This window comes from Piliocolobus tephrosceles, chromosome 6 (genome assembly GCF_002776525.5).
Source record: "Piliocolobus tephrosceles isolate RC106 chromosome 6, ASM277652v3, whole genome shotgun sequence".
Classification (NCBI taxonomy): Eukaryota; Metazoa; Chordata; class Mammalia; order Primates; family Cercopithecidae; genus Piliocolobus; species Piliocolobus tephrosceles.
The window spans coordinates 46,422,128-46,448,138 of NC_045439.1; the positions used below are offsets into that span (position 1 = coordinate 46,422,128).

A 26,011-nucleotide genomic window follows, 5' to 3' on the forward strand; every position below is an offset into this window, starting at 1 on the left:
TATCTATCTATCTATCTATCTATCTATCTATCTATCTATTTATTTAGAGACAGTTTCGCTCTCGTTGCCCAGGCTGGAGTGCAATGGTGCAATCTTGGCTCACTGCAACCCCCGCTTCTGGGTTCAAGAAATTATCTTGCCTCAGCCTCCCAATTAGCTGAGATTACAGGCACCTGCCACCATGCCCAGCAAGTTTTTGTATTTTTAGTAGAGATGGGGTTTCACCATATTGGCCAGGCTGGTCTTCAACTCCTGACCTCAGGCAACCCACCTGCCTCGGCCTCCCAAAGTGTTGAGATTACAGGTGTGAGCCACCACACCTGGCCTGAATCTGTAATTTTTTTAAAAAAACATGTCATTCGTGGCGGGCGCCTGTCGTCCCAGCTACTCGGGAGGCTGAGGCAGGAGAATGGCGTAAACCCGGGAGGAGCTTGCAGTGAGCTGAGATCCGGCCACTGCACTCCAGTCCGGGCGACAGAGCGAGACTCCGCCTCAAGAAAAAAAAAAAAAAAAAAAAAAAAAAAAACATGTCATTAAAGAAAAGCTTAGAACCTGATGGCTTCATTGCTGAATTCTCCTAAACATTCAGAAAAGAATTAATACCAATCCTTCTTCAAATTCTTCTAAAAACTGAAAAGGAGAGAATAATTCCAAGCTTTATGTTATGAGGCCTGCATTACCCTAATACAAAAGCCAGACAAGGACTTTAAAGAAAAAAAGTATTACAGTCTAATATCTATAATGAACACAGATGTAAAAATCTTGAACAAACTACTAGCGAACCAAAATGAAAGCATATTAAAAGAATCAATACACCATGATCAAGTAGTATTTGTCACAGGGATGCAACATATGGAAATCTATGAAAATGATACACCACATTAACATAATGATGTACAAAAACCATAGGATCATCTCAATAAATATTTAAAAAATTGACAAAATTCAACATTCTTTCATGATAGAAACTATCAACAAATTACATATAGAAGGAATGTACCTCAACACAATAAAGGCCATATACATATGACACGAAAGCTAACATCACACTGAACTGTGAAAAGTTGAAAGCCTTTCCTTTAAGATTAGGAATAAGCCAAGGATGCCCACTCTTGCTATTTCTTTTCAACATAATACTGGGAGTTATAGCTAGAGCAATTAGGCAAAAGAAGAAATAGGAAAAGTTACATTGTCTCTGTTTGCAGATAACATGATCTTACTTATAGAAAACCCTAACAACTCCACCAAAAAGCTGTTGAAACTAATTGATTCAGTAAAGCTTCAGGAGGCAAAATCAGCATACAGAAATTAGTAGCACCTCCACACACTAACAAGGAGCTGTCTGAAGAAGAAATCAAGAAAAACAGTCCCATTTACAATAGCTACCAAAACAAACAAACAAACAAAAACAAAACAAAAAACCCCAACAACTTAAAAACAAATTTAACCAAGGATGTGAAAGATCTTTACACTGAAAACTATAAAACATTGATGAAAGACATTGGAGACACAAGTAAATGAAAAAATATTCCTTATTCATGGAATGGAAGAATTAACATTGATAAAATGTCCATAAAATCCAAAGTGATCAACAGATTCAATGATTCTACCAATGAATTCTAATCACATTTTTCTATCAAAATTCTTAAGACATTTTTCACAGAAAAAGAGAAAAGAATCCTAAAATTCATGTGGCATAACAAAAGACCTTGAATAGGCAAAGAAAGCTTAAGGAAATGAAAAAAGAGGCAGGTAAACCTCATCTGATCTCAAAGTATACTACAAAGCTAAAGTAATCAAAACAGCATGGTACTGGCATAAAATCAGTATACACCAATGGAACAGAACAGAGAACCTAGAAAGGGGCTAATGTACAAAATATATAAGGAAAACAAACAACTCAATAGCAAGAAAACAAATAACCCGATTAAAAAATGGGCAAATGACTGGAAAAGACATTTCTCAAAGGAAGACATACAAATGGCCAAAAGGTATGTGAAAAAATTTTAACATCACTAATTACCAGGCAACACAAATTAAAATCACCATGAGGTATCACTTCACACCTATTAGGATGGTTACCATGAAAAAGGCAATATATAAAAAGGGTTCGCAAAGGTGTGGAGAATAGAGAACCCCTAGTACAGTGTTAATGAGAATGTAAATTTTTTTTTTTTTCAGCCCAGAGGTCTTTTATTTATTTATTTTTTTTAACACCTATTATGCCATGAATTCATAGGGAATAGGTTCCAGCAGCTCAGGCTCCTTCCCGTTGGTCCTCACAAAGTGTGCTTCTCTGGGTGGAGCAGGCTGGCGCTTCAGTTGAACCCAGGTACCTTTCTTTTTGGCTTCTTTCTTTTTCTGATCATTTTCCTTCAGCGTTTCAGGAAGCTATCTTGGCTCTTAGAGTGTTTAATGTGCTCAATACGCACATTAATTCTCTTGGCAAGAATCTTGCCCTTAACTTGTTTGTTTACAACAATGCCAACAGCATGCTGGGTAACGTCGTAGACTCTCCCAGTTTTGCCATGGTAACACTTGTGGGGCATTCCTTTTTGAACAGTACCCATTCCCTTGATGTCTACAATATCACCTTTCTCATAGATTCGCATATACGTGGCCAAAGGAACAACTCCATGTTTTCTAAAAGGCCTAAAGAACATATATCGGGTGCCTCTCCTCTTTCCCTTTGTGTTCGTCATTTTGGCGAATTACTGGAAGATGGCGGTTCCGGCGAGAATGTAAATTATAAGGCCATCATGGAAAACACTATGGAAGTTCCTCAAAAAATTGAAAACAGAACTACCATATGCACTCCTTATTAGTGTTTTGAAAGATTAAACATGAAAATTTATGTAAAGCATCTGGCACATTCAATTACGTGTAAGTGTTCTTGTCCACCCTCTATCTTCTATTTGATAATTTCAATACAAAGCACGCTTTCACAAAAGATAGATCTTCCATAGCCCAAATTTCCAAAGCACTTTTACCCTCTTCTAATAGTATGTACCTCTCCTTTCCCAACCCTGTGACCTTCTTGTCTATTCCCACACCTACTCCAACAATAATATTGTTGCCTTCTATCGTTCCCCTTTTACTGTACCCCTATTATGAAGATCAAAGTGGCGATTTCAAAGAATAAGAAGAATCCTGCTTGCTAATCTTTTATCACAGGGTAATAGAGTAACCCAAGGGTGGCAATACAGTCATGGGAAAAATTTTACGTATATACATACATATAATACATTTGTATAGATTCAAACATATACATACAGATCTATATTTCACAAACACAATGTATAACCTTGTAAGTTTTATTTTAAAAGTGAATTTACTACATTATTTCCACTCTCACTGCCTCTCCGTTCACTTGCTCCTCATATCCTTGTATTTAATCTGGTTACCATTAAATGGCCATTTCTTGGACCTTATCCTCCTCAACATTTTCCTCTACCTCTCTAACAGTGATAGTCCCCGGCTGTGAAATGCTTCCAGTTTCTGGTTTCCATAATATCAGTCTATGCCCTGGGCCATACTCCTACTACTCTGACATATCATTCCCCAGAATTCTTTTTTTCTATTTCCTAATTACTAATTTTCTTCTTGGTTTACCTCCTCTCTTTCCTGATTCTTGATTCTGTCTGAAATGTATGGCTTCAGTTAATGCTTCTGTTCTACTAAGCCCTACATCTCTTTTGGTCTTGTCCTTCTATCTTAATTATAGTCCAACATGTTTATCTGCATGAATGGCTTTGTACTTGGGTGTCCCACTGGCACTACAAAGATAATATTTTCATAATTGAACTCATCTTTCTTTACAAACCTAATGCTCTGTCTGTGTTTGAATTTCCTTAATAGTTTCAGCATCCTCACTGGGGTCATCTTGGAATGCTCTTTCTCCTGAATACCAGTGTGAAACCTATATCATAATCTCTCTATAAACATCTATTTACCTCTCATATCATCTTCATTGCCACTATTGTTACCGTATTTCAGGTATTTATTACCTCTTTCACAGACTAATGTGAATAGTTGCTTAATTGATCTCCCTATTTACAGTATGTTCTCTCCATTCCAACCTATTTATGGTTATCAAGTTAATCTTCTTAGAGCAAAGCTCTGCATGACTCTCACGCAAAAAGACATTTATTGCATTCCTGCTATATGTAGCATAAAGTCCAAATTCCTTAGCCTACCATTCAAGGCCTACTGTACTTGATTCCAACCCACCTTTCCAAACAATTTTCCATTAATCATCTCCATGTACCCTGAACTTAAGCCAAAGTCAATTGTGAGGTTTTCTGTTATCCTCTATTAAAGGAGACAGGTCTCAGTCCTGTTACAGGTAGGAAGCTGAAACTGGGCTTGCAGCCCTGCATGTAACCTAGATCTACAAAATACTGTTCCATCTATGAAACAGCTCCTAGGAAAATTTTGGTTACTAGATTGGGTATAGTCACAAGAAAGCTTGCAACCCATCTGAGGCATGGGTGGCAAAGGAATTACACATAAGGAATGACACTACCTAAGCCTGCTCCACCCTCAAAAAATTAAGAATAACAACTGGTTCAGACTCAGTGAAGCCAACAGGAATTTGTCAGAAGCAAATACGAATCTCTATAACAGTATGCCTTCATGATCCAAGACCCGCAGGAAAACAACTCCCACTAAAAAAAAAAATTCACAGTAAAATGGAAAAAAAATTTTAAATGAACCTCACTTATAAAAGAGTCAGAAGACATGAACAATGGCAGGACTGACATATCCAGAATCATAGACAATAATCTAAAAGAAATTCTAAAGGAAGAATATTTAATGTCAAAAGAAACCATGAAAGGAATAGCTGCCATACAACAAGGAAAGGACAATATGAAAAGAAAAGGCATTTTCTTCTTTGCAAAAATCAAACAGGAATCTTGGAATAAAAGTTTCAAAGGACAGGTTAAGCATTAGATTATCCACAGAAGGATGGAAAATAGTAAACTGAAAGACATATGTGAAGAAAATACAATATATAGTAGAGCCAAAAAAATAAAGGAAAATGTGAAAAAGAACCACTAAAGGAAATGTTTCAGCAAGAAGTAAATTAAACTCCAATGGGAAGAGCAGGATGCAAGGAGCAAAGATGAGCCAAAAACAACAATAACAATAAAACAAACTAGCAACAAAAATAGCAAAGAGAATGGAAAGGGAAGCCTGAGTTTAAGCATTCTAAGGTTTTTGTTTTCTTCAGATGGAGGAAAGATATTAAGTTTAGAATTTTTTGATGTTTGCAAATAATTGTTAATTCTGGGTGGCACAATAATTATGTTTTTATTATATCACTCTCTGTGCTTCTCTATGTTTGAAATATTTAACAACTGTTTTAGATTACACCTCTTCCGGATTGTCCACATAGAATTACTTCTTTCTTCCTCTGAATTCGCAAAGCACTTTATCTCTACCTCTCTTCTACGTACCATGGCTACTTAAAAATGTTATACATTGCCCACTAGATAAGTTTCTTGATAGCAATATAAATATTTACTTGCCATCATTTAAAAAAAGCAACCTAACTTCTAATCAGAAAATACAGAATTTTTAAAACTAAATTAGGCTCTGATTAGTTAAGATATAGCTCTAAAGTGCAGCCATGATAAGAGTTGGCAAATAAAAATAAGATATGAAAACAATTATCAACACAAATTATGAAGCTCTGTCAAAAGATGAAAGAGGTCTGAATGAATGATAAGTTATACCTTGGGGCATCCAATCTTTTGGCTTCCCTGAGCCACATTGGAAGAAAAATTGTATTGGGTCACACAGAAAATACACTAACACTAACAATAGCTGATTAGCTAAAAACAAAACAAAACAAAAAGTCATAATGTTTTAAGAAAGTTTGGAAATTTCTGTTGGGCTACATTCAAAGCTGTCGTGGGCTGCATGTGCCCTGTGGGCCATGGGTTGAACAAGCTTGAGTATGTATCAGTCACTGGGGTGGACAAGAGGTTTTCCTGGAAATTAGAAAATGCCTATAATAATAAAATGCCTATAATAAAAAAAGGGTATACAGTGGAAAATGACTTTATTTAAAATATAAATACCTGTATTTTCTCATTGAGTATATTTGAAAATTGTGTCAGGTAGTTCCAAGATGGCCGAATAGGAACAGCTCCAGGCTACAGCTCCCAGCATGAGCGACACAGAAGATGGGTGATTTCTGCATTTCCAACTGAGGTACCAGGTTCATCTCACTGGGGTGTGTCGGAAAGTGGGTGCAGGACAGTGGGTGCAGCCCACTGAGCAAGAGCCGAAGCAGGGTGAGGCATCGCCTCCCCCGGGAAATGCAAAGGGGAAGGGAATTCCCTTTCTTAGCCAAGGGAAACCGTGACACACACCTGGAAAATTGGGTCACTCCCACCCTAATACTACACTTTACCAATGGTCTTAGCAAACGGCACACCAGGAGATTATATCCTGCGCCTGGCTTGGAGGGTCCCACACCCAAGGAGCCTCCCTCATTACTAACTAGCACAGCAGTCTGAGATCTAACTGCAAGGTGGCAGTGAGGCTGGGGAAGGGGCGCCCGCCATTTCTGAGGCTTGAGTAGGTAAACAAAGTGGCCAGGAAGCTCGAACTGGGTGGAGCCCACAGCAGCTCAAGGAGGCCTGTCTGCCTCTGTAGACTCCACCTCTGGGGACAGGGCACAGCTAAACAACAACAACAACAACAACAAAAGCAGCAGAAACTACTGCAGATGCAAACAACTCTGTCTGACAGCTTTGAAGAGAGCAGTGGATCTCCCAGCACGGAGGTTGAGATCTGAGAAAGGACAGACTGCCTGCTCAAGTGGGTCCCTGACCCCTGAGTAGCCTAACTGGGAGACATCCTTCACTAGGGGCAGACCGACACCCCACACCTCACACGGTGGAGTACACCCCTGAGAGGAAGCTTCCAAAGCAAGAATCAGACAGGTACACTCGCTGTTCAGCAATATTCTATCTTCTGCAGCCTCTGCTGCTGACACCCAGGCAAACAGGGTCTGGAGTGGACCTCAAGCAATCTCCAACAGACCTAGAGCTGAGGGTCCTGACTGTTAGAAGGAAAACTAACAAACAGGAAGGACACCCACACCAAAACCCCATCAGTACGTCACCATCATCAAAGACCAGAGACAGATAAAACCACAAAGATGGGGAAAAAGCAGGGCAGAAAAGCTGGAAATTCAAAAAATAAGAGCGCATCTCCCCCTCTCAAGGAACGCAGCTCATCGCCAGCAACAGATCAAAGCTGGACGGAGAATGACTTTGACGAGATGAGAGAAGAAGGCTTCAGTCCATCAAACTTCCCAGAGCTAAAGGAGGAATTACGTACCCAGCACAAAGAAACTAAAAATCTTGAAAAAAGAGTGGAAGAATTGATAACTAGAATAATTATCAGAGAAGGCCATAAACGAAATGACAGAGATGAAAACCATGACACGAGAAATACGTGACAAATGCACAAGCTTCAGTAATCGACTCGATCAACTGGAAGAAAGAGTATCAGCGATTGAGGATCAAATGAATGAAATGAAGTGAGAAGAGAAACCAAAAGAAAAAAGAAGAAAAAGAAATGAATAAAGCCTGCAAGAAGTATGGGATTATGTAAAAAGACCAAATCTACGTCTGATTTGGGTACCTGAAAGTGAGGTGGAAAATGGAACCAAGTTGGAAAACACTCTTCAGGATATCATCCAGGAGAACTTCCCCAACCTAGTAGGGCAGGCCAACATTCAAATTCAGGAAATACAGAGAATGCCACAAAGATACGCCTCAAGAAGAACAACTCCAAGACACATAATTGTCAGATTCACCAAAGCTGAAATTAAGGAAAAAATGTTAAGGGCAGCCAGAGAGAAAAGTCAGGTTACCCACAAAGGGAAGCCAATCAGACTAACGGCGGATCTCTCGGCAGAAACTCTACAAGCCAGAAGAGAGTGGGGGCCAATACTCAACATTCTTAAAGACAAGAATTTTAAACCCAGAATTTTATATCCAGCCAACCTAAATTTCATACGTGAAGGAGAAATAAAATCCTTTACAGACAAGCAAATGCTGAGAGATTTTGTCACTACCAGGCCTACCCTACAAGAGCTCCTGAAGAAAGCATTAAACATGGAAAGGCAAAATCAGTACCAGTCAAAGCAAAAACATGCCAAATTCTAAAAAGCATAGATGCTAGGAAGAAACTGCATCAGCTAAGGAGCAAAATAACCAGCTAACATCATAATGACAGGATCAAGTTCACACATAACAATATTAACCTTTAAATGTAAATGGGCTAAATGCTCCAATTAAAAGACAGACTGGCAAATTGGATAAAGAGTCAAGACCCATCAATGTGCTGCATTCAGGAGACCCATCTCATGTGAAGAGACACACATAGGCTCAAAATAAAGGGAAGGAGGAAGATCTACCAAGCAAATGGAAAACAAAAAAAGGCAGGAGTTGCAATCCTAGTCTCTGATAAAACAGACTTTAAACCAACAAAGATCAGAAGAGACAAAGAAGACCATTACATAATGGTAAAGGGATCAATTCAACAAGAAGAGCTAACTATCCTAAATATATATGCTCCCAATACAGTAGCATCCAGATTCATAAAGCAAGTCCTTAGAGACTTACAAAGAGACTTAGACTCCCACACAATAATAATGGGAGACTTTAACACCCCACTGTCAACATTAGACAGATCAACAAGACAGAAAGTTAATAGGGATATCCAGGAATTGAACTCAACTCTGCACCAAACGAACCTTAATAGACATCTACACAACTCTCTACCACAAATCAACGGAAGAGACATTCTTCTCAGCACCACATCGCACTTACTCCAAAACTGACCACATAGTTGGAAGTAAAGCACTCCTCAGCAAATGTAAAAGAACAGAAATCATAACAAACTGTCTCTCAGACCACAGTGCAATCAAACTTGAACTCAGGATTAAGAACCTCACTCAAAACCGCTCAACTATATGGAAACTACACAACATGCTCCTCAATGACTACTGGGTACATAACGAAACGAAAGCATAAATACGGATGTTCTTTGAAACCAATGAGAACAAAGATACAATATGCCAGAATCCCTGGGACACATTTAAAGCAGTGTGTAGAGGGAAATTTATAGCACTAAATGCCCATAAGAGAAAGCAGAAAAGATCTAAAATTGACACCCTAACATCACAATTAAAAGAACTAGAGAAGCAAGAGCAAACACATTCAAAAGCTAGCAGAAAGCAAGAAATAACTAAGACCAGAGCAGAACTGAAGGAGACAGAGACACAAAAAACCCTTAAAAAAAAAAAATTAATGAATCCAGGAGCTGTTTTTTGAAAAGATCGACAAAATTGATAGACCGCTAGCAAGACTAATAAAGAAGAAAAGAGAGAAGAATCAAATAGATGCAATAAAAAAAAATGATAAAGAGGATATCACCACCGACCCCAGAGAAATACAAACTACCATCAGAGAATACTACAAACACCTCTAGGCAAATAAACTAGAAAACCTAGAAGAAATCGATAAATTCCTGGACACATACACTCTCTCAAGACTAAACAAGGAAGAAGTTGAATCCCTGAATAGACCAATAACAGGCTCTGAAATTGAGGCAATAATCAAGCCTACCAAGCAAAGAAAGTCCAGGACCATACGGACTCACAGCCAAATTCTACTAGAGGTACAAGGTCCTAGGAGCTGGTACCATTCCTTCTGAAACTATTCCAATCAATAGAAAAAGAGCGAATCCTCCCTCACTCATTTTATGAGGCCAACATCATCCTGATACTAAAGGCTGGCAGAGACACAACAAAAAAAAAAGGGAATTTTAGACCAATATCCCTGATGAACATCGATCCAAAAATCCTCAATAAAATACTGGCAAACAGAATCCAGCATGATCAAGAGGGCTTCATCCCTGGGATGCAAGGCTGGTTCAATATACACAATCAATAAACGTAATCCAACATATAAAGAGAACCAAAGACAAAAACCACATGATTATCTCAATAGATGCAGAAAAGGCCTTTGAGAAAACTGAACACAATTCATGCTAAAAACTCTCAATAAAGTCAGTATTGATGGAACGTATCTCAAACTAATAAAAACTATTTATGACACATCCACAGCCAATATCATACTGAATGGACAAAAACTGGAAGCATTCCCTTTGAAAACTGGCAGAAGACAGGGATGCCCTCTCTCACCACTGCTATTCAACACAGTGTTGGAAGTTCTGGCAAGGGCAATCAGGCAAGAGAAAGAAATACAGGGTATTCAATTAGGAAAAGAGGAAGTCAAATTGTCCCTGTTTGCAGATGACATGATTGTATATTTAGAAAACCCCATCATCTCAGTCCAGAATCTCCCTAAGCTGATAAGCAACTTCAGCAAAGTCTCAGGATACAAAATCAATGTGCAAAAATCACAAGTATTCCTATACACCAATAACAGACAAACAGCCAAATCATGAGTGAACTCCCATTCGCAATTGCTTCAAAGAGAATAAAATACCTAGGAATCCAGCTTACAAGGGATGTGAACAACCTCTTCAAGGAGAACTACAAACCACTGCTCAGTGAAATAAAAGAGGACACAAACAAATGGAAGAACATTCCATGCTCATGGATAGGAAGAATCAATATCGTGAAAATGGCCATACTACCCAAGGTAATTTATAGATTCATTGCCACTCCCATTAAGCTACCAATGACTTTCTTCACAGAATTGGAAAAAACTGCTTTAAAGTTCACATGGAACCAAAAAAGAGCCCGCATTGCCAAGACAATCCTAAGCCAAAAGGACAAAGCTGGAGGCATCACACTACCTGACTTCAAACTATACTACAAGGCTACAGTAACCAAAACAGCATGGTACTGGTACCAAAACAGAGATATAGACCAAAGGAATAGAACAGAGCCCTCAGAAATAATATCACACATCTACAACCATCTGATCTTTGACAAACCTGACAAAAACAAGAAATGGGGAAAGGATTCCCTATTTAATAAATGGTGCTGGGAAAACTGGCTGGCCATATGCAGAAAGCTGAAATTGGACCCCTTCCTTAAACCTTATACAAAAATTAATTCAAGATGGATTAGAGACTTAAATCTTAGACCTAAAACCATAAAAGCCCTAGAAGAAAACCTGGGCAATACCATTCAGGACATAGGCATGGGCAAGGACTTCATGTCTAAAACACCAAAAACAATAGCAACAAAAGCCAAAACTGACAAATGGGATCTAATTAAACTAAAGAGCTTCTGCACGGCAAAAGAAACTACCATCAGAGTGAACAGGCAACCTACAGAGTGGGAGAAAATTTTTGCAATCTACTCATCTGACAAAAGGCTAATATCCAGAAGCTACAAAGAACTCAAACAAATATACAAGAAAAAAACAAACAACCCCATCAAAAAGTGGGCAAAGGATATGAACAGACACTTCTCAAATGAAGACATTTATGCAGCCAACAGACACATGAAAAAATGCTCATCATCACTCACCATCAGAGAAATGCAAATCAAAACCACAATGAGATACCATCTCACACCAGTTAGAATGGCGATCATGAAAAAGTCAGGAAACAACAGGTGCTGGAGAAGATGTGGAGAAACAGGAATGCTTTTACACTGTTAGTGGGACTGTAAACTAGTTCAACCATTGTGGAAGACAGTGTGGTGATTCCTCAAGGATCTAGAACTAGAAATACCATTTGACGCAACCATCCCATTACTGGGTATATACCCAAAGGATTATAAATCATGCTGCTATAAAGACACATGCGCACGTATGTTTATTGCGGCACTATTCACAATAGCAAAGACTTGGAAACAACCCAAATGTCCATCAGTGACAGACTGGATGAAGAAAATGTGGCACATATACACCATGGAATACTATGCAGCCATTAAAAAGGATGAGTTCGTGTCCTTTGCAGGGGCATGGATGTAGCTGGAAACCATCATTCTCAGCAAACTATCGCAAGAACAGAAAACCAAACACCGCATGTTCTCACTCATAGGTGGGAATTAAACAACAAGATCACTTGGACACAGGAAGGGGAACTTTACACACTGGGGACTGTTGTGGGGTGGGAGGAAGGGGGAGGGATAGCATTAGAAGATATACCTAATGTAAATGACGAGTTAATGGGTGCAGCACACCAACATGGCATATGTATACATATGTAACAAACCTGCACGTTGTGCACATGTACCCTAGAACATAAAGTATAATTTAAAAAAAAAAAGAAAATTGCTTTGAGATTTCAATTTATCCCATCTCATGTACTGAACTCTCAGTGTGTTAATCAATTTTATACTCAAAGATATATACTACAATAGAATACAACTATGAGTGCAAGGAAAAACAGAAAATTCAAACAGGAGTAGACACATTCAAAGCTAGATATTTTTTAAGGTATTTATTTTTCCATTCAAAGCAACTTCTCCTCAAAAGCTCTATTCCATAAGCCAGAATCTGAATCATGTCAACAACTTAGATAAATCTCTAAAGCAAACAATAACAAGCAAAGACAAAGTCAACTGGATAAAACAACTGATGTTTTCTCTTAATTATGGAAAAATCCATTTTCCAGCCAGCAAAAATTGGTTCATAAAATATCCAAGTCAAAGGACTAGTGACTATAGCAGCAAAATCTGAAAAAGTTCCAAGAGTTGTGGTTTAATGTATAACAATTTCAAGTTGTTAAAAAACATTTTTAATACTTAGGCCCACAGAAAACTTGTACTTTCTTCCAAGAGTAAAACCACAGTATCACTTTGAAAAAACATCACTTCAGGAAAAAAAAAAAAAAAAAAATCTATGCCCATTATCAGAAGTAATGTGCTAATGCAATCAATGGTACCCAAAATGAAGCTTTTCTCAAATACAATACTTTAACAGATTAGCCAGTTAGTTGGTTAAATATCATTTCGACCAAAAACTTCAAGTGTAAAGAAAATATTTTCCTCTTATTTTAAAAATTGTAGCATTATTTTCAGTATTCTGTTTTGCTTCCAGACTATATTTTTTGGCAATGCCTCATAACTATGCACATGCTGGTATAATATTTTAAATAAAAACACGTTCTAATGAGTTACACATGATTTTTTTTCCTAAAATCATAAGTTTTAAAAGTTTAATTTTACAGAACCTGCTTCGGTACATTATAAAAATACTTTATAGTTAAAAATGTAGACTTCTTATTTCATCATTTTAAAAGGATAAAATAAAGAAAAAAGCCCTACTGTTTTCTTGAATTCTACTTTTGAGAGAAAAATTATTTCCACCTGTCATCCTAAAGTTCAAAACAGGCAACACAGTTTTCCTAAACCAAGAACATGCTTTGGAGTGAACCTGCTACAATTAGTAAATAGGAAGTAAAGAAGAGGAAAAAATCCAAAGTTTATTGTTGATATATTTTGTTCCTAATTGGACTCATCTGCAAAAACTAATTTTTTATGGAACTAAAAATAATTTTCAAAAAAAAATGAAATAAATATTAAGAGGATAAAAGTCCATCCTTCTTTAAAGATATACTTAAAATTTATCCTACATGTGATTATTAAAAATAAATTTTAAATGCTTTGTAAAATAAGTGAGAAGAATCATGCATAAGGAGAGTATAGTAAGGGAAGTAACACAGAATTCTAAAACTGGAAGGAAAAATTTGAAATCATCTTATGTTGCTGTTTCTTTAACAGATAAAATGGCTGATACCTAGATAGGCTAAAAAATTAATTTTCTTGAAAAGAATGCAACCATTGGCCAGGCGCGGTGGCTCACGCCTGTAATCCCAGCACTTTGGGAGGCCAAGGCAGGCAGATCATGAGGTCAGGAGATCGAGACCATCCTAGCTAACATGGTGAAATCCCGTCTCTACTAAAAATACAAAAAATCAGCCGGGCGAGGTGGCAGGCGCCTGTAGTCCCAGCTACTCAGGAGGCTGAGGCAGGAGAATGGCATAACCCTGGAGGCGGAGCTTGCAGTGAGCCGAGATTGCGCCACTGACTCTAGCCTGGGCGACAGAGCAATGCTCCGTCTCAAAAAAGAAAAAAAAGAATCCAACTACTCAATTAACATATCTTGAACACTTACTATGTACCAACTACTATGTTGGGTGCTAGATGAGAAGATAGTCGCTGTTTTCTAGGAGACAGAAGCCTAATAGGAAGAAAAACATAAAAATAAACCACTTTTAATAGTAAGAGAACTGGTCACCTGGAGAAGTCAGGAGAGTACAGAAAACATAATGAGTAAGTTGATATATGAAAGGAGAATGACAATTTGTCAGGTAGGTAAAGAAACAAAGGGTTTTCTAGAAATGAGAAAACTCTACAATGACTCGAGGCCTGAGGGAATATGATGTATTTTCAGTGTCAAAGCCTGAGGGTCCTGTATGCCTTGAATATCTTTTTTTTGTTTGTTTAGAGACAGGGTCTTGCTCTGTCACTTAGGCTGGTGTGCAGTGCCATGACCATAGCCTTGAACTCCTGGGCTCAACTGATTGTCCCATCTCGGTCTCCTGAGTAGCTGGGACTACAGGCATGCACCACCATGCCCAGCTAATTTTTAAATTTTTTGTAGAGACAGGGTCTTGTTTAGTTGCCCAAGGTGTTCTTGAACTCCTGGTCTCAAGAAATCCTCCTGCCTTGGCCTTGGTAAGCGCTGAGATTACAGGCGTGAGTCACCACACTCAGCCCCTTCAGTTTCTCTTAAAACAGGTAATCGGGGCTCACAAAAAATGTTAGTAGGTGAATAATGCGATTGGGCTTGAATTTTAGAAATTTACCTTTGTAGAAAAGATAGACTGGAGAAAGAGAGGGTACAAAAGGAAGCAAAGAGAAAAGATTATGAGGGCCTCTATGGGGCTACAGCTCTACAGGCCTTAATTGTTCAATTATATGACACAGCAGCAAGAATAAATCTTTCCACCTGTCATCCCAGGTCTGGAGCCTAGAAGATTCACTGAGGTAGGAAGTTTCACTAAATTAATAGAAGTTAACAATGAAGGTAAGTTCCATTTGGAGCATAAAGAACTGAGTGAAGTACTGGTCAGACACACAGGTAGAATGACAGAAATGTCCAGGATCCATCTGGAAATCTGATTTTCAAACTAATAATAATTAAATATAGGCTTGCAATTTAACATAATTTTTATTTTTCAGATATAGTCTCACTCTGTTGCCCAGGCTGGCACAATCTTGGCTTACTGCAACCTCTGCCTCCCGGGTTCAAGCGATTCTCCTGCCTCAGTCTCCAGAGTAGCCAGGATTATAGGCACGCATCACTATGCCTGGCTAATTTTTGTGTTTTTAGTAGAGAAGGGGTTTCACCATGTTGGTCAGGCTTGTCTCAAACTCCTGACTTCAGAAGATCCACCCTCCTTGGCCTCCCAAAGTGCTGGGATTACAGGTGTGAGTCACCGTGCCTGGCCAATTTAACATAAATTATTGTACCTTTTTAACTGTTTTCTCAGAGCCCTTGTTCTGAGCAAATACCTTTGGAGCACTATGGGGTTAGAATTGGGAGGGAGGTCCAAATTATCAGGGCTCCGGATCTGTCACTCCCACTGTAACAGAGGAGCTCTGCTTTTGACTATTTTATATGTTGGGGTCCTAGGAAGATGCTGTTTTTTTTAAAAAAAAATGTGTTCCTTTAAAAAGTCTGAAAACAATTTGCTATGTACTGAATTGTGTTACCCCTACCCTTAAAATTCTTCTGTTGAAGCCCCTACTCTCAACGTGATAGTATTTGGAAATGGGGCCTTTCTTTGTGAGGCATTCGGGCTTACATGAATTCATGAGGGTAGAGCCTTCATGACTATATTAATGGCCTTATAAGAACAGATACCAGAGAACAAACTTGCTGTCTCTCTGTCATGTGAGGACACAGATAGAAGGCCAGTAAGAGAGCCCTCGCCAGCAACCAAATCAGCCAGGACTTCCCAGACTCCAGAATTATGAGAAACAGACTTCTATTATTTAAGCCACTGAGTCTGTGGCATTTTGTTACAGCAGTTGAAGCAGACAAATAGACTATTACCATATAGCTTTAGAATCAAACATTTCATGTTAAATCCTGTTCAGCATTGTTATAAATTATCAGGAACAATATACTAGAAGTACCTACAAAAGAGCCTACCATACACACAGGTACTCAATAAGTGATAGCGAATGAGAACAAAAGGTCAAGGAACAACTTCACATAATAACTTTAGCAGAAGAAGAACTGGCCAAAAGGATTCAGAAGAAATCAGAAGAAGGAAAAAAACAAAAACAAAAACAAAAAGGAAGTAGTGTCCTAAAGCAAATGAAAGATGGTTTGAAGAATAAGAGAATTGTTCAATAGAAGGGTAAAATAAGAAAAGGACCACAAGTTACCCAGCAAATTTTGTAATTAGCAAGTCAATTGTGAATCAGCAAAATCAGATTCTAAGTAAAAGCCAAATTCCACTAGGTTTGGTGGATGAATCAGAAATAAGGAAGTAGAGACAGCAAGCATAAGACTTTTTCCAATGGTTTTTCATTGAATATGGAAGAAAGGGCAGTAGTCAGAGGAAGATTTAGGGTTAATGAAGCGACCACGTGGTTTTAAGATGGAAATTTGAATATGTTCATGTAGTAAAGGAAACATTTCAACAGAGAGAAGATTATCTCAATCTGAAAGAGGGAGGGAGACCAATCTGATGGTCTAATATCCCTGAGTTGAATCAAAAGTAGGCCATGGAACACAGGTGGTGGGACTGGTCTCAAATGCAGGACAGGCCTTTCTGCCAATAAGAATGCACAGAAGGAGTCAGCAATGTGTACAAGTATGGATGAGTTTATAGTCAGAGTGTGGCTTTGGAGAGAACGTATTCATACATACATTTTCTCTGTGTGGCATGTTGAAAAGTTAGCTGCTGAGTGTAAAAAGGGGAAAGTGGGAGTGGGAGATTTGGGAAACTGATGATGTGGGAAAGCCACTGTGGGATGTGAGAGAAGAAGTCACCTTATCTGTGTGCAAAATGATAGCTGAATGGCACCAATCTGTCGTTTATGGGATCTTCTCCAGCTTCTCTCGGCAGAACTAATTTAACAATTCATACCTTTTTTTAAATTTCTAATTATTCTTTGTATTCAAATGTTACATATGGTCACCATATAATGAAAACACTAAAAATACTAATGTGTTTAATATAATTAAAACACTAAAAATACTAATGGAAAAAAATACTAATAAGGAAGAAAAGATGCGATTACAAAGGAATTTTAGAAAGTGCCCCCAATGGCCTAAGCCTTTCTCTCATGTTACAGAGAAAAATGACCAAAGATTTATTCAACTTTGAGACTGGGCCCATATTGTAAAACAATTCCTATAAGGAATCTATTCTCTATTCAAATTTATTCCAAAGAAAAACAAAGAAAATACATAGTTAGAATTCCTTTATATAAAGATGCTCTATTTTTTTTTTCTGGCAAAGGGCTCTGGATAGAGATAAAATTACCTGATTCCCCTCTTACATAATAAAAGGATTATCATGACACATTATAGACTCAAAAGATGGATTTAGAAAAAAAACTGAAAGTGCTGCCAGTGTCTCAAAAAACCATTTTGGGACACAATAGGAAGCTATAGGTTTGGAAATATTCTTAACCCCTGAAGTATACCTTGAACAAGAAAGTATACTACTAATCTTTGAGTGAAAAGCACTTGAGCCTACATGATCATGGTAAGTGGTTCTTAGCAGCTTTGAAACTCTGATTCAGGTCTTTGCATTAGCTGCTTAATTGCACTGACTGAATTTTTCATTAGCTGATGAAATATTTTATTAGCTTTGGGAAACTGCTATAGTCATATTTACAGTAAGAATCTTCTAAACATTTATTTCCTTGGAGCAAAGATTTAACACTTTTTAAGAGCTACGTTTGCATGAAAACTCCTTGAGTCCTCTCCTCATTATTTGTACATCTATGAATAGTTCAGACAATAAAATGAAATAAAAATTAAAACCAGAGATAATTTATCCTAGCAAATTAAAGTGAAACTAAAGTGCCTAGCTTACCAAAACCTTGACAATTTGAAGTTTTATAAGTTTATGAAATTTTGTAATTCTTAAGGAATCAGAAGAAAATAAGCTTTTATGCTAGTAGAAACCAATATCCTGCAAACTTAAAAAATGGTCACATGTTGGCTAAGTTAGTGAAACGTTTTGAATGCTACCTAGACAAGAAACTACAGCTCTCACATTTAATATTTTAAAAATAATATGCCCAAATCAACATTTCTCATTTAGACCATATTGACATATCAGACTATTCCCTATTAAATATTTTTTCCATATATATTCCATTTTCTTGGACTAGATGTCAGATTCACAAGATAATTTTCAATTAAAGTCTGAAAATATAAATCCATTATAAATATTATAATACATTAATATGATCAATGCCTTAACTATCCCTATCTCTAAATGTCTTCTGTCAACGAGTTACAAGTGAATATATATGAAATTCATATATTTAATAAGCTCTAATACATTCATACATCAGTGGGGGAGTCCTGCAAGAGGATGGCAAAGTATGTTTATGGAATAATTCTGTATTTCTACATAAAATAACATTATATACAACAATCAAGACAATAAAGTGTCAATTATTAAAGTATAGCAATAAATATGTAATAAGAATGTTCTGACACTACCAGAGGACAATATAGACAGTATGTTTAGTGAAACATAAAAGGAATATATGGATTTTTTTTTTCCATAAAGTATATCATACCTTTAATTTTTCTTTGTTTTTTTTTTTTTCTTTTGAGACAGAGTTTTGCTCTGTTGCCCACGTTGGAGTGCAATGGTGGGATCTCGGCTCACTGCAAGCTCTGTCTCCCGGGTTCAAGCAATTCTCCTGCCTCAGCCTCCAGAACAGCTGGGATTATAGGCACACACCATCCTGCCCAGCTAATTTTTGTATTTTTTCTAGAGGCGGAGCTTCACCATGTTGGCCAGGCTGGTCTCAAACTCCTGACCTCAGGTGATCTGCCCACCTTGGGCTCTCAGTGTGCTGGGATTACACGTATGACCCACCACGCCCAGTCTAATTTGTATATAAGGAGGTTTTTAACTAACAAAAGCAACAACATATTGTAATTAAAAGCTAATTTCATACAAATATGCCTAGAGCCCATCTTATTCCTATTGTGTTTTTTTCCTCCAAAATGGCAACACTTTCAGATGGCTGACAGAGTATCTTTGGGTCTTGTGCCTGGAACATGGAAATTCATATAAGTATAAGGAAAACAAGATTAAGAATGATCTCTAAGACACAGAAAACTCAGTACAGCTTTTCAATCAATTTGTGCTTTAATACACTAGGTACAAAAGTATATGAATGCAATTGGCAATGTTTAAACTGCTATTTGATTGCAAACGATTGAAAGAAGTTTGATGATAAGGGTTTTCCCCTAGCTTGCTCCCTTTTCTTTCTTTGTTCAAGGGCAATCATTTCAGATTGCAGTAACCCAAAAACTACCTATGTTCTGCTGTGCCTATATTTTGTTGATAAAATATGTGGAATAGAGAAAAGATTCGCAAAGTTCCGAGTTTAATTTATTTCTATATAATGGTTCTTGCTGACTCATATTTCAGCAACAAAAGAAAATAAGTCACTGATGGGATGTCACATCAATATATTAGATAATTAGATTAGCTTTATGAAATACTTTCCTATTTATTTTCTTATTTGATCTTCATAAGAATCTAGTGACGGAGGAAAGAGTAAAGGAGAGTATTTTCAAATAACAAAGAGCAAGCCAAGGCTCAGAAAAGTAAGTGATTTGCCCAAGATACTCTCACCTCTGCCTACCAGGAGAGGGTAATAGAAGTATATAGAAGTATGAATAAAACTGTTTGTAAAGGGATTACAGAATGGCAGTCAGGGAAACACAAATAGATTACAAAAGTAAATCAAGGGAAGGGAGAAATAGGGGAGTTACTAATCACTGGGCATAAAGTTTCAGTTAAGCAAGATGAGTAAGTTCGAGAGATCTGCTGTACATTGTTCTTACAGACAACAATACTGCATTGCACACTTCAAACGTTGTTAAGAAGGCAGGAAGATCACATGTTAAAGTGTTCTTACCACAGTGCAAATTTTTTTTAAGTAAATGAGGGGGCAAGGTATCAGAAAATGGTGAAGAAGACTCTGAGCTCCCATCCTGCCACAGAAACATTAAAAAACAAGCAGAAACTGCCAGAGTTCTGGAAAATAGCTAAAGGTTTACAGCAACCAAAAAAAGTACTGAATTAAGAAAAAGGCAACTTTAAAATGGTAGGGCCAGGTACAGTGGTGCATGCCTGTAGTCCCATCTACTCACGAGGCTGACGTGGGAAAATCACTTGAGTCCAGTTTAAGTCCAGCCTGGGCAACATAGTGAGATCCTGTCTCTTAAAAACAAAACAAAACAAAACAGAAAAACAAAAAATAAAACAACAACAACAACAAAAAGATGAGAAAGTTTTGTGGTATTCTTATTTGTCCTTGCTCCATACTCTCCCCAGCTTGGCAGTCTACATTCCTAGTGTGGGGACCATGGTCCCTGGCTCCAGAGGGATCAGAGTAGATACCATTAGTAAATTACTCTGTTTGTTCTAAAGCCAGGGAGAAAAAGTTGGGAGGAAAATATACATTTTTCTCAAGTGCACATGGAATACTCTCAAAGACAGAGCAAATGTTAGAACACAAAACAAGTCTCAATAAATTTTTAAAGACTGGCAGCATACAAAGCATCTTTTCTGATCACAGTGGAATGAAGCTTGAAATCAGTAAAGAAGAAAACTAGAAAATTCATAAATATGTAGAAATTAAATAACACACTCTTAAACAAGCAATGGGTCAAAAAAGATATCACAAGGGAAATTAGAAAATACTTGGAGACGAATTAAAAAAAAGACAATATAACAAAATTTACGGGATGTTGTAAAGGTAGTTGTTAGAGGAAAAAATATAGCAGTTAATGCCTACATTAAAAAAGCAGAAAGGGCCCGGCACAGTGGCTTGCACCTGTAATCCCAGCACGTTGGGAAGCCAAGGCAAGAGGATTACGTAAGTCCAGAAGTTCACGAGCAGCCTGGGCAACATAATGAGACCTTGTCTCTACAAAAGAAAATTTTTAATTAGCCAAGCTTGGTGGCCCACCTGTAGTCTCAGCTACCCAGGAGGCTGAGGTGGGAGGATCTCCTGAGGCTGGGAGGTTGAGGCTGCAATGATCTAATTGTAGCATTGCACTCCAGGTGGGGTCACAGAGTGAGACCAGTCTCAAGAAAAAAAGGAACAAGAAGAAGGGGGAAGAGGGAGGATGATGGAGAAGGATGGAGGAGGAAAAAGGAGAAAGGAGGAGGGACGAAGGAAGAAGGAGGGAGGAGAGAGGGAACAAGAGAAGAAGAAAGAAGAGGAGAAGGAGAAGAGGGAGGCGGAGGAAGGAAGGACGAAGAAAAAGGAAGAAGGAGGAATAAGAGGAAGAAGAAGGAAGAAGGATGAGGAGGAAGAAGGAAGAAAGAAGAAGGAAGAAGAAGAACCACTACCACCTCTCCAATCAATAACCTAATGCTACATATTAAGGAATTAGGAAATCTAAACTAAGCCCACAGCTAGCAAAAGAAATAATAAAGTCTAAACATAAATGAAGTAGAGAACAGAATAGGGAGAATCAATGAAACCAAAAGTTGGTTCTTTGAAAAGATCAACAAAATTGACAAGCCTTATACACAACTACCATGACCCTGTAATTCTACTTCTTCATATATTTCAAAAGAAATGAAAAGTATTGAAATAAGTGCATGTACAAGCATATTTATAACAGCATTATTCACAATAGCCAAATTATATAAATACCCAAATGTCCATCAGTAAATGAATGGACAAACAAATTGTGGTATATCCATACAATGAAATATTATTTGGCCATAAAAAGGAATAAAGTGCTGATGAATGCTTCCACATAGATGAACCTTGAAAACATTATGCTACATGAAAGGAGCCAGTCACAAAACAACACGTATTGTGTGATTCTATTCATATAACATATCCAGAATAAATCCACAGTGACAGAAAGCAGAGTGGGGGAAATAGGAAGACACTACTTAACGGGTAAAGCGTTTTACTTTGGAATGAAAGAAATGTTTTCGAATTAGACAGAGGTGGTAGTTGCACACCTTTGTGAATGTACTAAAAGCTATGAATGGTTAAGTGTATGTTAAATGAATTTAATCTCAATATATTATTTAAGGCTCAGGAGCAAGATGGCCGAATAGGAACAGATCCAGTCTCCAACTCCCAGCGCGAGCGACACAGAAGACTGGTGATTTCTGCATTTTCAACTGAGGTACTGGGGTCATCTCACTAGGGAGTGCCGGACAATCGGTGCTGGTCAGCTGCGGCAGCCCGACCAGCGAGAGCTGAAGCAGGGCGAGGCATCACCTGGGAAGCGCAAGGGGGAAGGGAATCCCTTTTCCTAGCCAGGGGAACTGAGACACACAACACCTGGAAAATCGGGTAACTCCCACCCCAATACTGCGCTTTAAGCAAACGGGCACACCAGGAGAATATATCCCACACCTAGCCGGGAGGGTCGCACGCCCACGGAGCCTCCCTCATTGCTAACACAGCAGTCTGCGATATAACCGCAAGACAGCAGTGAGGCTGGGGGAGGGGCGCCGCCATTGCTGAGACCTAAGTAGGTAAACAAAGCTGCTGGGAAGCTCGAAGTAGGTGGAGCTCACAGCAGCTCAAGGAAACCTGCCTGTCTCTGTAAACTCCACCTCTGGGGACAGGGAACAGCTAAACAACAACAACAACAACAAAGCAGCAGAACCTCTGCAGATGCAAACGACTCTGTCTGACAGCTTTGAAGAGAGCAGTGGATCTCCCAACACGGAGGCTGAGATCTGAGAAGGGACAGACTGCCTGCTCAAGTGGGTCCCTGACCCCTGAGTAGCCTAACTGGGAGACATCCCCCACTAGGGGCAGTCTGACACTCCACACCTCACAGGGTGGATTACAGCCCTGAGAGGAAGCTTCCAAAGTAAGAACCAGACAGGTACACTCGCTGTTCAGCAATATTCTATCTTCTGCAACCTCTGCTGCTGATACCCAGGCAAACAGGGTCTGGAATGGACCTCAAGCAATCTCCAACAGACCTATAGCTGAGGGTCCTGACTGTCAGAAGGAAAACTATCAAACAGGAAGGACACCTATACCAAAACCCCATCAGTACGTCACCATCATCAAAGACCAGAGACAGATAAAACCACAAAGATGGGGAAAAAGCAGGGCAGAAAAGCTGGAAATTCAAAAACTAAGAGCGCATCTCCCCCTGCAAAGGAGCGCAGCCCATCGCCAGCAACGGATCACAGCTGGTCAGAGAATGACTCTGACAAGATGAGAGAAGAAGGCTTCAGTCCATCAAACTTCTCAGAGCTAAAGGAGGAATTATGTACCCTGCGCAAAGAAACTAAAAATCTTGAAAAAAGAGTGGAAGAATTGACAGCTAGACTAATTAATGCAGAGAAGGTCATAAACGAAATGACAGACATGAAAACCATGACACGAGAAATACGTGACAAATGCACAAGCTTCAGTAACTGACTCGATCAACTGGAAGAAAGAGTATCAGCGATTGAGGATCAAATGAATGAAATGAAGCGAGAAGAGAAACCAAAAGAAAAAAGAAGAAAAAGAAATGAACAAAGCCTGCAAGAAGTATGGGATTATGTAAAAAGACCAAATCTACGTCTGATTGGGGTGCCTGAAAGTGAGGGGGAAAATGGAACCAAGTTGGAAAACACTCTTCAGGATATCATCCAGGAGAACGTCCCCAACCTAGTAGGGCAGGCCAACATTCAAATTCAGGAAATACAGAGAACGCCACAAAGATACTCCTCCAGAAGAGCAACTCCAAGACACATAATTGCCAGATTCACCAAAGTTGAAATGAAGGAAAACATCTAAGGGCAGCCAGAGAGAAAGGTCAGGTTACCCACAAAGGGAAGCCCATCAGACTAACAGCAGATCTCTCGGCAGAAACTCTACAAGCCAGAAGAGAGTGGGGGCCAATATTCAACGTTCTTAAAGAAAAGAATTTTAAACCCAGATTTTCATATCCAGCCAAACTAAGTTTCATAAGCGAAGTAGAAATAAAATCCTTTACAGATAAGCAAATGCTTAGAGATTTTGTCACCACCAGGCCTGCCTTACAAGAGACCCTGAAAGAAGCCCTAAACATGGAAAGGAACAACCGGTACCAGCCATTGCAAAAACATGCCAAAATGTAAACACCATCGAGACTAGTAAGAAACTGCATCAACTAACGAGCAAAATAACCAGTTAATATCAAAATGGCAGGATCAAGTTCACACATAACAATATTAACCTTAAATGTAAATGGACTAAATGCTCCAATTAAAAGACACAGACTGGCAAACTGGATAAAGAGTCAAGAACCATCAGTCTGCTGTATTCAGGAGACCCATCTCACATGCAGAGACATACATAGGCTCAAAATAAAGGGATGGAGGAAGATCTACCAAGCAAATGGAGAACAGAAAAAAGCAGGGGTTGCAATACTAGTCTCTGATAAAACAGACTTCAAACCATCAAAGATCAAAAGAGACAAAGAAGGCCATTACATAATGGTAAAGGGATCAATTCAACAGGAAGAGCTAACTATCCTAAATATATATGCACCCAATACAGGAACACCCAGATTCATAAAGCAAGTCCTTAGAGACTTACAAAGAGACTTAGACTCCCATACAATAATAATGGGAGACTTCAACACTCCACTGTCAACATTAGACAGATCAACGAGACAGAAAGTTAACAAGGATATCCAGGAATTGAACTCATCTCTGCACCAAGCGGACCTAATAGACATCTATAGAACTCTCCATCCCAAGTCAAGAGAATATACATTCTTCTCAGCACCACATCACACTTATTCCAAAATTGACCACATAATTGGAAGTAAAGCACTCTTCAGCAAATGTAAAAGAACAGAAATCACAACAAACCGTCTCTCAGACCACAGTGCAATCAAGCTAGAACTCAGAACTAAGAAACTCAATCAAAACCGCTCAACTACATGGAAACTGAACAACCTGCTCCTGAATGACTACTGGGTACATAACGAAATGAAGGTAGAAATAAACATGTTCTTTGAAACCAATGAGAACAAAGATACAACATACCAGAATCTCTGGGACACATTTAAAGCAGTGTGTAGAGGGAAATTTATAGCACTAAATGCCCACAAGAGAAAGCAGGAAAGATCTAAAATTGACACTCTAACATCACAATTAAAACAACTAGAGAAGCAAGAGCAAACACATTCAAAAGCTAGCAGAAGGCAAGAAATAACTAAGATCAGAGCAGAACTGAAGGAGATAGAGACACAAAAAACCCTCCAAAAAATCAATGAATCCAGGAGTTGGTTTTTTGAAAAGATCAACAAAATTGACAGACCGCTAGCAAGACTAATAAAGAAGAAAAGAGAGAGGAATCAAATAGCCGCAGTAAAAAATGATAAAGGGGATATCACCACTGACCCCACAGAAATACAAACTACCATCAGAGAATATTATAAACACCTCTAGCAAATCAACTAGAAAATCTAGAAGAAATGGGTTAATTTCCTGGACAATTACACTCTCCCAAGACTAAACCAGGAAGAAGTTGAATCCCTGAATAGACCAAGAGCAGGCTCTGAAATTGAGGCAACAATTAATAGCCCACCAACCAAAAAATGTCCAGGACCAGATGGATTCACAGCTGAATTCTACCAGAGGTACAAGGAGGAGCTGGTACCATTCCTTCTGAAACTATTCCAATCAATAGAAAAAGAGGGAATCCTCCCTAACTCATTTTATGAGGCCAACATCATCCTGATACCAAAGCCTGGCAGAGACACAACAAAAAAAGAGAATTTTAGACCAATCTCCC

The 26,011-nt window shown here is 38.5% G+C and overlaps 1 protein-coding gene and 1 pseudogene across 3 annotated transcripts in view; both read right to left on the minus strand.

Moving 5' to 3' along the window:
- The window catches only part of MNAT1 (MNAT1 component of CDK activating kinase), a 265,418-nt gene that overhangs the window by 12,817 nt on the left and 226,590 nt on the right, over positions 1–26,011 (minus strand). The window lies entirely within an intron of this gene.
- LOC111555591 lies at positions 2,205–2,766 on the minus strand (annotated as a pseudogene).